Source organism: Phyllobates terribilis, unplaced genomic scaffold (assembly GCF_046119375.1).
Source record: "Phyllobates terribilis strain yellow unplaced genomic scaffold, ASM4611937v1 Scaffold_1__5_contigs__length_1240528914, whole genome shotgun sequence".
NCBI lineage: Eukaryota > Metazoa > Chordata > Amphibia > Anura > Dendrobatidae > Phyllobates > Phyllobates terribilis.
In genome coordinates, this window is record NW_027362761.1 from 126,789,317 (window position 1) to 126,802,901 (window position 13,585).

Sequence of the window (13,585 nt, forward strand, 5' to 3'; positions counted from 1 at the left end):
ATTCATTCAAATTAGAGAGACAATTTAAATTAAAAAGCTTAGAGCTGCCTCCACCACAGGGGGGCTCGCTCGACCCACCAGCGGACAGGCACCAGTATTGGGAGAGGGGGGCTGGCCGTCAGGGTTCACCGCGGCTCTGGCACAAACCCGGCGACACGGAGGTGGCACGGGCAGGAGCGGACTGGCCGTGTCGGCTTCTCACTTTTTGGATTTTAGAAGGGCATGACATGCCTATATCTGTGTCTCCCCCTCCTTTTACTCCTCCACCTCTTTTATTTTCGCATGACTATATGTACTTGTCACTTTTCCATGTGTTAGTTATGTCTTCTGAGCAGTTTGTCAGCTTTTGGACACCTTTGAAGGTGTTTTCTATGTGTTTCTATGTGTTTTTGTTTGCCTGCCATTGGTTTTAACGGTGTTCGAAGGTGTTCGACGAACAGTTCGACGAACAGTTCGGCGAACACACGGGTGTTCGACGAACCGAACCGAACTCGAACACTACGGGGGTGGCTCAACATTATTCTCTACACTCGGTACTCGATACTTTGTCCGCTTCGTCCTGTGAGCCTGACAATCGGTACCCCAAAGTGGTAGTTACCCCCGAGTCTCTACACCCCTCCGACCAGGCGGAGGACCTCCAGGTGTCTCCAGAACCCTTCGGGGTGCTACCTGGTAGCGAAAGGACAGAGACTCTCCTATACTCTGTACCTGATACCTCGCTCGCTTCGTCCAGTGAGTCCAACCTAGTGTACTCCGAAGCAGAGGTTACTCCCGAGTCTCTACACCCCTCCGACCAGGCGGAGGACCTCCAGTTGTCTCCAGAACCCTTCGGGGTGCTACCTGGTAGCGAAAGGACAGAGACTCTCCTTTACTCTGTACCTGATACCTCGCTCGCTTCGTCCAGTGAGTCCAACCTAGTGTACTCTGAAGCAGAGGTTACCCGTGAGTCTCTACACCCTTCTGACCAGGCGGAGGACCGCCAGTTGTCTCCAGAACCCTTCGGGGTGCCACCTGGTGGTGAATGGACAGAGACTTTCCTATACTCGGTACCCGATACCTCGCCTGCTTCGTCCAGTGAGTCCGACCTAGTGTACTCTGAAGCAGATGTTTTCTCTGAGCCTCTGCACTCTTCTGACCCGGCGGAAGACCTCCAGTTGTTTCCTGAATCCTCCGGGGTACCACCAGATAACAAAGAGACAGTGACTTTTCCTCATTATGTACCTGATAACCCGTCTATTTCTTCCTGTGAGCTTGACAAGATGTACCTCGAAGCAGAGATTACCCCAAAGACTCTGTCCCCCTCCAACCCGGTGAAGGACTTCCAGTTGTCTCCTGTACCCTCTGGGGTGCCACCTGAAAATATGTGGAGAGAGACTTCCTTGTGTGCTGTTCCTGGTACTCCACCCGTTTCGTCTGTTGCTGAGGATGGCTGGATAGGAGGTAGCATCCTAGCTAACCAGATGAGATCAGTTTTTCCTGTGGACAGTGGAAGTGATCTCCTTGAAGTGAACGACTGGTCCTCTAATTCCCTGCGGAAGATTCTGGCAGGCCTGAAGAAGAGGGGGCGTAAGGGGGGGGGTACTGTAACATACCTGGCGGCGTCCTTGCATGGTGGTCCATCTCCCACTGTGCAAGAGCGCGCACTTGATCTCCAGTCCAGAATGTCTCTCTGGCTTCCCTCCATGCTGTCTGTTTGTGTCTGTTTCTGCTGCTTAAGGGCGGCGCCCGCTGAACTTCCTGCTTTTTGTACCTGCTGTGGGTCACACCCCTTGTGCGTCCTCAGCCTATTGCTGTCTGTCACCTGGTATATAGCTCAGCTGCTCCCATCTATTCCTGCCTGAGCATAGTGTTTCATTCAGTGTGTGCTTGCACTCTGAAGGTGCCAGGTCCCGTTCTGTGTTCTCTTGTCTGCCTATCCTGGAGGCTGTATTTCCAGGCCTGTCTGAACACGCTTCTAGCCTGTTCCTCCTGCCTTCTAGGGGCCGATTACCTAGACCCGTTCCTGTATCTTGTCTGACCTGTCTGAACACGCTCCTAGCCTGTTCCTCCCGCCTTCTAGGGGCCGATTACCTAGACCCGCTCCTGTATCTTGTCTGTCCTGTCTGAACACGCTCCTTGCCTGTTCGTCCTGCCTCTCTGGGGGCCATATTCCCAGACCCGCTCCTGTATTCCGCTGCAGTGTCGGTCTCCTCCGTACACTCAGTTCCAGTCTGAACTCTCTCCTATCCTTTACCTGTTTTGCCTCTATGTCCGTTCCCTTCCTTTTTCTGCAGAGTCTGAACTCGTACCTAACTCCTGCTTGTTGTCTCTGTACTCCCGTTTGTGAGTTTGTGGTCCACTCGCTACTTCTCTGCTATTACCCTGTGGGTGTCTGGCTCTGCCTTTCCCTTCCTGTCTGTTCCGTGTGAACAGAGCCCTGTCCCCCCTACTCAGCCTAGCCTGCTCTGACTCCTTTGCTCACCGCTCCGGCGGTTCTAGTCTGCTCTGACTCCTTGCTCACTGCTCCGCAGCCTTGCTCCGCTCTGACCCTTTTGCTCACTGCTCCGGCAGCCTTACTCCGCTCTGACCCTTTTTGCTCACTGCTCCGGCAGTCCTGTCCTGCCCTGCTTCTGCCCGCTGCTCCGGCAGTCCTGTCCTGCCCTGCTTCTGCCCGCTGCTCCGGCAGTCCTGTCCTGCCCTGCTTCTGCCCGCTGCTCCGGCAGTCCTGTCCTGCCCTGCTTCTGCCCACTGCTCCGGCAGTCCTGTCCTGCCCGCTGCTCCGGCAGTCCTGTCCTGCCCGCTGCTCCGGCAGTCCTGTCCTGCCCGCTGCTCCGGCAGTCCTGTTCTGCCCGCTGCTCCGGCAGTCCTGTCCTGCCCTGCTTCTGCCCGCTGCTCCGGCAGTCCTGTCCTGCCCTGCTTCTGCCCGCTGCTCCGGCAGTCCTGTCCTGCCCTGCTTCTGCCCGCTGCTCCGGCAGTCCTGTTCTGCCCGCTGCTCCGGCAGTCCTGTTCTGCCCGCTGCTCCGGCAGTCCTGTTCTGCCCGCTGCTCCGGCAGTCCTGTCCTGCCCTGCTTGTGCTCGCTGCTCCTGCAGCCCCGTCCTGCTCTGTTCTTGCCCACCGCTTCGGGCGTTCCCTCTCTGCTGTGTTTGTCTACCGCATCTGCGGTTCTGTGACCCAGTCTGTACTGGGTCTTAACCTTTCTGTGCTCCAGCCCGTCCTTTCGGCCAGTACCTCCCTGCCTGCATACTCGCCTGTATCCACCCATCTGCATACCTGCCGTGTTTGCTTACATCCACCAGTCTGTGCCAGCCTAACCTGCCTGTTCCTGAGTCCCAGTGTGTACTGGGTCCTATCCCGCCTGTGTTCCTACCTGCTAGTGCCTCCCTGTCTGCACTCTAGCTGTGCTTGCCTGTACCCCTTTGCCTGTATTGTTCCTGAGTCCCAGTGTGTACTGGTTCCTATCCCGCCTGTGTTCCTACCTGCTAGTGCCTCCCTGTCTGCACTCTAGCTGCGCTTGCCTTTACCCGCCTGCCTGCATACCAGTCGTGCCTGCCTATACCCTCCAGTCTGTGCGCCAGCCTAACCAGCCTGTTCCAGTAATCCCTGTGTGGGTCAACCCCCGTGTCCGGAGTTTGACCTGGAGTAGCACCTGGTCCCTCTGCCCGGTTTCTCCCTGGTGCACTGGCGTCGTATGCCGTCGTGCCATCTTGGTCGGATCGGCCAGATACTTAGTCACGCCCCTCCAGGCACTCTCCGGTTCATGGTCCAGTGGAACCACAACACCCGCACACGCCAGTCAGTCCGGGCGTGTGCATAACAGCCTGTATGCACACTCGTCACGCAAGACTCCAAAGCTAAGCAAAAAGCATGTTCAAGCATGTTTAAAGTTTGCTCAACAACATTTAGACAAGCCTGTGAAACACTGGGAGTATATATTCTGGTCAGATGAGACCAAAATTGAACTCTTTGGATGCCATAACACACACCATGTTTGGAGGCCAAAACACACTGCATATTACCCCAAAATCACCAAAGCAACAGTAAAGTTTGGAGGTGGGAACATCATGATGTAGGGCTGTTTTTCACCATATGGCACTGTTAAACTTCATGTAATTGAAGGAAGGATGAATGGACAAATGTACCCAGACATTCTTCATTAAAATCTGCTGCCATCTACCAGGATGATGAAGATGAAAAGAGGGTGGACATTTCAGCAAGATAATGATCCCAAACACACAGGATACTCTCAATTGTTTTCAGAGAAAGAAAATGAAGCTGTTAGAATCGCTTAGCCAGTCACCTTACCTGAATCCAATACAAAATATATGGAAGAAACTAAAGCTCAGAGTTCATAGAAGGAGCTCACAGAACCTTCAGGATTTGAAGAGTGTTTATGTGGAAGAATTGGCAAAAATCACACCTGTTTATTACTCATAACTTAATTTATGTACATCTATGATTTGATTTCTTTGTCTGTGTGGATTGGATGGGTTGTTAGCAACATCTCGTGAGAATTTCATGTCAATAACACCTTTAGAAATAGTTTTACTTAGAAAATTGGTGACATGTTCAATACTTATTTCACCCACTGTAAATGATCCAAAGTGTTGTTACTAAACTGTACATAATTTATCTTGAGATCTGAATACATTTAAAACACAAATGTTTAATGCTACTGCTTTGCACAGTTCTTGCAAACGAGTCTTGATATCAATGTTTTTTCCTAAGCTTTTCTATGGCACATGTTAACTGTTATTAAGGCCAGATGTTTGCTGCAACTCAATAAGCAAATATTAGGTGTTATTTTCCACACTTTAAAACATTCTTTGGTTATTGGCTTTATTTTCAAATATAGAGTTCTAAGATACACGTTTGGTAAAAAAAAATTGCATACACACAGCAGATTTTTCAGACATAAGCGGACTGATTGACTCTTATCAGCCTCGACAAATTGCATCCAATAACAAAGAAATCCAGAGAAAGTGCTTCAATACTTTATAGGGCAAAAATTCTGTAGTGACTATACTTGAGAATGGGGTCTGCCCTGAAACCTGTCAGGCTCATCCACATGCTAACTTCTGCTTTAACTATGTCCATAAGCCCTATCTGTACATGCTGCTTGAAAATTTCTAATGTTTCAATAAAAAGGCACTATGTCTTATTCTCTACTATTTATGAAAACAAGTAAGAGTACCTTATGAGCATAATTTTACTCTGCATATTTATACTAAAGACAGTCACTGCAGAATTTTTGAATCTAGAAAGGGTTGAAGGTTTGAATATTAATCAGTTATTTATTGCACATCATATAAAGTGGAGTAAGGTGTTTATTTTGTATATAGTGTGAATACAAGCAACTTTAAAAAATGAAAGTCTATATCTCCTCATTATTGATAGAAATTGTTCATTTGCTATGGAAATAAAATAAATAAATAAAAGAAACAGAAATCTTCAAAAAAAAAAGAACACATCTAATTTATTGCATTGTTTAAAAAAAATACAAAAAACACTGAGGGGCTGATTAATTAATAGAAGCCTTGTACACACCAGCCTTAATGAAGGGGCATGATTGAGAAGGAGGTGCCTGCCACTTAATGAAGTTGGCACATCTTTCCAGTGATGTGCCCCTCAAAAGCTGACACCATGCCCCATTCCACACACCCAAATTTTGTGCCTGTTCAAAGTGTTTTACGCTGGCGATGTAGCAGTGAACAGTGGAGGGATGAGTATAAGATTTTTTTTACATTTTGATGGCCTTTTATGGTTCAGAAAAGTGGTAGCAAGTGGCCGCCATTTTGCTCAATCCGAGTGAAAGCGAATTGCAAAAAAAAACTGCTTTTTGGAATGCGGATTTAAGTAAAATTTGAGTACAATTCAATTTCACTCAAATTTATTAACTCATCTCTAGTGGAAACATTAAAAACCACAGACACAACATGTATGTGAATCATGGACATCTGAATGTGGCCTTACAGTTGTTCAACTCTCTGTGGACTCCATGCAACACTTTTTAAACAGCCAGATACTCAAAAATTGGTGACCACTAGAGATGAGCGTTGTTCTACTCGAACTGTTCGCCAATCTCAAATTCGAGCTGTTTTGGGCGGTGTTCGAGCCGGTCGGCGAACACGAACAATTTGAGAAAAATTCGGCTGTTCGAGGTTATGTTCGATAACTGTTCGTGCACCAAAATCATAACTGGATTTTTTCTCAGTAATGATGAAAATTAATGTTAATACGCAGTTTGAGTGTACAGCGGGGCGGGGGGAGGGGCAGGGGATGGATCTCTGCAGGAACAATGAAGATCTCCATTTTTTTTTCTCTTTCCCGCATTTGCAGTGGGGAGGTGCAATCTGTCAGCCTATCAGCAGCGCACACACGGAGCGAAGTGCTTTTTTTCACACAAGCAAGGGCATGTGTGATTGGCAGTGTATGTCACATGTCCTTGCCCTATAAGACCAAGCCATTTTCCCCGTCGCCACCATTTTCTCACTGCTGCAGCTGCGTGTTAGACGGCACCGCTGTTGCTGTGTGCGCTATACCTTGTTAATTTCAAGCCAATTTTCGCACAAATATACAGATAGCTTGGGAGTAGGGAATAGTTGTGATTGCAGTCCTTTTAAGGACTAGGTTACAGCATTTCCTACGACTTTTATCAGGCAGGTCTGTGCTCTTAAATAGATAGATTGTGGGAGTAAAGACTAATTGTAATTGGAGTCCTTGTCAGGACTAGGTTACATCAGTTCCTATCAGTTTTTGCCAGGCAGGTCTGTGCCAGTGCTGTGCAAGTTTTTTTCACAGCATTTGGCTGAATCTAGCAAAGCTAATCCTTTTTGGCCTATTGCAGAGTGTGTTAGTCAGTGGAGTAGCCTATCTGTGTTGCAAGATATACCACCTGTGTATAGAATACCAATTTTTTTACTGCACCTAGTGAAGTAAAATCTTTTGGGCATACCATCATTCTATTAGTCCATCTATACTGACCTCCATCAGGTTGCAAACTGAATATAATTTTTTTCTGCATCTAGCTCTGAAAAAATATTTGGGCTTCTAGCAGTGTGTGGGACTTGGTCTATTAGTCCATCTATACTGACCTCCATCAGGTTGCAAATTAAAAATATTTTTTTTCTTCATTTAGCTCTGAAAAAATATTTGGGCTTCTAGCAGTGTGTGGGACTTGTTCTATTAGTCCTTCTATACTGACCTCCAGCAGGTTGCAAATTGAATATAATTTTTTTCTGCATCTAGCTCTGAAAAAATATTTGGGCTTCTAGCGGTGTGTGGGACTTGGTCTATTAGTCCATCTATACTGACCTCCATCAGGTTGCAAATTAAAAATAATTTTTTTCTGCATCTAGCTCTGAAAAAATATTTGGGCTTCTAGCAGTGTGTGGGACTTGGTCTATTAGTCCATCTATACTGACCTCCATCAGGTTGCAAATTAAAAATAATTTTTTTCTTTATTTATCTCTGAAAAAATATTTGGGCTTCTAGCAGCGTGTGGGACTTGTTCTATTAGTCCATCTATACTGACCTCCATCAGGTTGCAAATTAAAAATAATTTTTTTCTGCATCTAGCTCTGAAAAAATATTTGGGCTTCTAGCAGTGTGTGGGACTTGGTCTATTAGTCCATCTATACTGACCTCCATCAGGTTGCAAATTAAAAATAATTTTTTTCTGCATCTAGCTCTGAAAAAATATTTGGGCTTCTAGCAGTGTGTGGGACTTGGTCTATTAGTCCATCTATACTGACCTCCATCAGGTTGCAAATTGAATAAAAAAATTTTCTGCATCTAGCTCTGAAAAAATATTTGGGCTTCTAGCGGTGTGTGGGACTTGGTCTATTAGTCCATCTATACTGACCTCCATCAGGTTGCAAATTAAAAATAATTTTTTTCTGCATCTAACCCAGCCAATAGTTTTGGCCTAATACCACAGTTTGGCCACTCAGCTCTGCTCGGTTACCATCCATTGTTTTTTTGTGCAAACAACTCCAGAGTTGTGAATTAGTTAACCACCAAAATGAGTGGAAAAAGGCCTGCTGCTGGTGGAAAGGGGAATAGGCGTGTTGGGAAGGGGAAAAAAGGTTGTGTCCGTGGGGTAGGTGCAGAAGAAAGACCATCTTCCAGCCAAACTAAAATGTCTACTTCTTTTAGCGGACAATGTGATAAGATCCCTTTCTTACGGCCACGCCAATCGCTACAAATTCCAGAGGCACAAAAACAGCAGGTGCTTCAACGGATATCAAGTGCTCCTTTAAGTGGGCTCTCCTCCACATCAACTTCAACATCACAAATACTCCAGTCCTCAAAGGTGTCACCCAAATCGCACTTGCTTCCTCACAGCTCCCAAATCTCCAGCTGCCCGTCTGAGTATGAGGTAGAACAGATGGTTGAGTCTGCAGAGCTGTTTACTCATACTATAGCCTGGGAATCAGAGGTCGACTCCAGCGCTTCTGTGAATCCAGACGAGGAAATGATCTGCACTGATGCCCAGAATCTTTATGAGTCGGATCCAGGACCAGACGCAGAAGGTTCTGACCATAATGTAGACCCTCATTCCCAAACTGTAACTCCTGTTGGTGGAGACAATGAGGAAGACGATGATAAGACTCAAATACCTGATTGGAGCGACAACTTTAGTTTTTTGTCAGGGCAGGAACAGGTTGGCTCTGAGGACGACGGGTGTGATAACGCACAGGGTGATGATGATGAGGTCGGAGATCCCACTTACTGTCAACCCACAGTCAGCCAAGAGATGAGGTCAGCAGAGGAGGTGGAGGAAGATGCTAGTGACGACGAGGTCAGGTTGCGCCTTCCTGGACAGAGACGTAGTACTGGAAGCACGTCAACAACTGCATCCTCAAACACAACTCTGCCTCTCACCACAAGTCGTGGTGGCTCTTCAGGTCGCATGGGTGCTAAGCCTTGCATAGCCTGGGCATTTTTTCAGATCGATAAAGATGACCCAACTCGTGTTATCTGTAACATTTGTCAGCAAAAGCTAAGTAGAGGCCAAAAAATACATAGTTTGAGTACTTCATGCATGAACCGGCACATGGACATGAAGCATAAGTTGCAGTGGGAAGCTCAGTGTGCTACAATGCGGTCTAGCCGGCCGGGCCAATCACCGTCTGCCATATCTTGTGCATCCGCGGCCTCTTCATCCTCTGTGACTGGGGGGACAGCAGTCACACCTGTTTTGGGGCGCAGACCTGCCACCTCTTTACCCGCAACAGCCAGCGTGATTGGCAGGTCATCATTTTCTTTGGAGGTGGTAACACCAGCTGGTCTTGAGCGCTGTCCGACATCGATAGCACCACCTTTGGATCAAGGCAACCTAACATGTCCGCCTGCATCTTCCTCACAGACCGGCAGTTTGCCGGGGACACCCTTATCAACCCCGTCTAAGCACAATAGCCAGCCCTCGGTCCCTCAGATGTGGACAAGTAAAAGACCATTTCCTCCTAGCCATGAGAAAGCTAAGAGGTTGAATTTCACCATCTGCAAGCTCTTGGCTACAGAAATGCTGCCTTTCCGCCTGGTGGACACAGAGGATTTTCGAGACCTTATGTCCGTCGCAGTGCCCCAGTACCAGATGCCCAGTCGGCACTACTTCTCAAAGAAAGGTGTGCCTGCGCTCCACCAGCATGTCGCACACAACATCACCGCTTCTTTGAGAAACTCTGTGTGTGACAGGGTGCATTTCACCACAGACACTTGGACGAGTAGGCATGGACAGGGGCGTTACATGTCGCTGACTGGGCACTGGGTAACTATGGTGACAGCAGGACAAGGGGCTGCTGTCCAAGTCTTGCCGTCCCCACGAGTTGTGCGTCAATCCTCTTTATGTCATTTTTCCTCCACTGCTTCTGCCTCCTCAACCTCCTCTCGGTCTTCCACCTGCACCCAAAGCCTGTCTGGTCATGCCACAAGCTTTCTAACTGCGCAGAAGGGATCCTGCACACCTCCTTACTATGCTGGCAGTAGGGCTCAACGTCATCAGGCGGTTTTTACATTGAAATGTCTGGGAAATGTGAGTCACACAGCTGAGGAGTTGTGGTCAGCTCTGGAGAACCAATTTCATGAATGGTTGTCTCCACAGGACCTGAAACCAGGGAAGGCCGTGTGCGACAATGCTGCAAACCTGGGTGCGGCCCTTCGCCGGGGCAATGTCACACACGTGCCTTGTATGGCTCACGTGTTGAACCTGGTTGTCCAGCAATTTTTAGCCCACTATCCCAGACTAGATGGCCTTCTGCAGAGGGCACGGTCGCTGTGTGCTCACTTCCGCCGTTCGCATCCCGCAGCTCAGCGACTTACATCTCTACAGAAGTCGTTGGGCCTGCCACTTCACCGGCTAAAATGCGATGTGCCTACCTGGTGGAATTCAACTCTGCACATGTTGCAGCGACTGTGGCAGCACCGACAAGCCCTGGTGCAATACGTTCTGACGTATAGCCTGGGCCAACGAGATTCAGAGGTGGGGCAAATCACGCTGGAGGAGTGGTCTCAGATCAGGGACCTATGCACCCTTCTGCACAGTTTTGAAATGGCGACGAAGATGTTTAGTGCTGACGATGCCATTATCAGCATGACTATTCCGGTGATTTACATGCTGGAGCACATGTTAAACAGAATTCGGAGTCAGGTGGTGGCACAAGAGGAGGTGGAGGAAGTAGAGGAGGAGGAGTTGTATGCGGAAGGGCTAACATCTGCAAGGTCCAGACGGTCGGCAGCACCAGGGCGGCAGGCATGTGAGGGTGGGGGAGATGATTTTACCAGGGCGCATGGTAGCAGCCAAACTAGTGAGGAAGGTGCAGGAGCCCAGGAAGAAGTGGAGGACGAACTGATGGAAGACTCATCAGATGAGGGAGACCTTGATCACATTTCTGTTGTGCGAGGTTGGGGGGAGAGGACAGAGGAAGGAAGCATGATTGTTACCTCGCCACCAACACAACAGGGACTTGGTGCTCCTGGATGCGCAACACACATGAGTGCCTTCTTGCTGCACTACCTGCAACATGACCCTCGAATTGTGAGAATTAGAAATAATCCTGACTACTGGGTTGCCACACTGTTAGATCCCCGGTACAAAAGTAAATTTGCAGAAATTATTCCTGCCATAGAAAGGGATGCACGCATGCAGGAGTATCAGCAGAGACTGTTGCAGAATCTTACATGTGCTTTTCCACAAAATACCAGTGGTGCACGTAGTGAATCTCACAGTTCCAACTTGCCAACCGTGGTCTGTATGGAATTGTTCAATAAAGGGCCCAAAATTAAGATAACATAGATGGGAGAGGTCTCTATGAATAGGAATTCCTAAGTATTTGATACCCTGTGAGGGCCAGGCAAAGGGAAAGTTGGACTGGATGGAATCCTATATGGATTTAGGGAGGGAGACATCGAGGGCCTCAGACTTCGCTGCATTGATTTTAAAATTTTACCATGTAACAAAGTGATCTATTTCAGCCATAACAGCAGGGATGGATATATGTGATTGAGTGATATATACTAGGACATCATCAGCAAATAGAGAGCACTTGTACTCGGTGCCTCCCACCTCAATCCACCTAATATTGGGGTTATGGCGAATTGATGAGAGCAGGTGCTCCGTCACTAGGATGTATAAGAGAGGGGACAGAGGACATCCCTGCCTTGTCCCATTGGTGATTGTGAAAGGTGATGAAAATGTTCTGACGCACCCCCTGGGCCTTGGGACACCCGGAGCCGGACCCTTTTTGGTGGATGCTGGTGGTTGTAGTCTTCGTGGCGGCGATCCGGTTCCGTGGCTCAGGGCGGTCAAACCAGTGGCGGAACTATTTATGTGGTTTTGATGTTTAAATGTCCGACTACGCCACCCGTGGATTGCGGTCAGAGTGAACCGCCGCTACAGGGCAGACCGCTAAGGCTGGTGTTGTGGGTGCAGCAGAGTGTAGCATAACTCCCCACGGGAGGAGTATAGCCTCAGGGCAGTGTATGCGGAGGATGGGGGTGATGGTGCAGGGCAGCAGCAGTAACGACACGGAGTCAGTGATGCAGTTCAGGGCCTTTACTCACAGTTCTTATTATCCAGACCACGTCTGCAGGTAACGGCTGCCCACGTCGTACTGTGCTCACCAGGTGAGGGGCTCAGACAACTCCCAGATAACTTTGGAGCGCTTCACAGGACCCCCTTTGTGTGTCCTTTGTCTGGCCTTTCTTACCAACACTTCTGTCCGGCTGCCTCGGGCCTCCTCTTGGTAAACTTGGCGCCAGTTTCCCTGACCCTATGTGGTGCCTTCCTAGCGGGTGGAGCAAGGGGCTGCGCCACATAAAATGTCAGAGCCTCCGGTTTCTAGCTGAGGGTCGTTTCCTGCCTCCACTAGTTCGGGGACCGGTCTCCCCCTTTGGCCTGACCCCTCCACGCAGGTGGATTCGGGCGTGCGGTGGCGACTCGCCCGTCTGCACCCCTGGGATCCCTTCATTCCTCGTTCCTGGAGCCTTCTCCGCTCCTCTTCCTTCCTTCTCCCTCTTGCAGGCCTGGGCCTCTGTTACTAGGCCCGCCTCCGGAGCAGAGCTCATGCAGAGCCCCTGCTCCCTGCCACTTCTGCTCAGACTTCTCTGCACTGAACTAAGATGGTGCCCACCTTTTATACTCCCTTCTCAATGCACCCAGGAACTGCTTCCTCCCTGCTCCTGCACTGCAGGGTTCCCCTTCCTCAGTGTTCCCTCCCCCCACTCCAGCCAGGGACAGGGACTGTCGTGCCCATCTCAGGGGCATATTGGTCGCCCTGCCCCACGGCAATGTGGTGTAATGCATGCAGGTGTCGGGTCCTGATCCACACTCCATCCTTATCTGAGAGTGAGATATCACACCTCTGGGTGAGGTGCAATACGTCTGTAGCAACCGAGCCCTCGGTGCTACAGCTCCATTTATCTTCAGCCTAGGTGACGTATTGTGATACAGGGCCGTGATTTTGGCTATAAAAGGGTCCCCTAGACCCCTACCCCAAGCTTTTTAAGAGAATCATATATGGCGTGCCAGGAGACTCTATGGAATGCTTTCTCAGCATCCAACGAGAGTATCTACTTACAAATTTTTAACTGCATCTAGCCCAGGAAATACTTTGTGCCTAGTAGCAGTGTCTGCTAGTCAGCGGATTATCCCGGCTGTTAAGCAAGCTACACCACCTGTAGTTTGGACACTTAATTTTTTCAAAGGAAATGCTTCGGGACCACGGGATACTTAGTGAAGAGCATCAGGAGGCACCCCAAGGCATAGGGGCTGGGACTGGCACTAGGATGCCTTGCGGTGGACAGCCGAGCTCGATCCTTATAAAAGCTTTTTAACTGCAGCAGCTTTAGTGGACGCTACTGGAGCTGGAATTACGCGGCTGCTGGCATGAGACTTGCCCTCCAATAGATCCTTGTAAATGGATTTAAAGTGTATTCATTCAAATTAGAGGGACAATTTAAATTAAAAAGCTTAGAGCTGCCTCCACCACAGGGGGGCTCTCTCGACCCACCAGCGGACAGGCACCAGTATTGGGAGAGGGGGGCTGGCCGTCAGGGTTCACCGCGGCTCTGGCACAAACCCGGCGACACGGAGGTGGCACGGGCAGG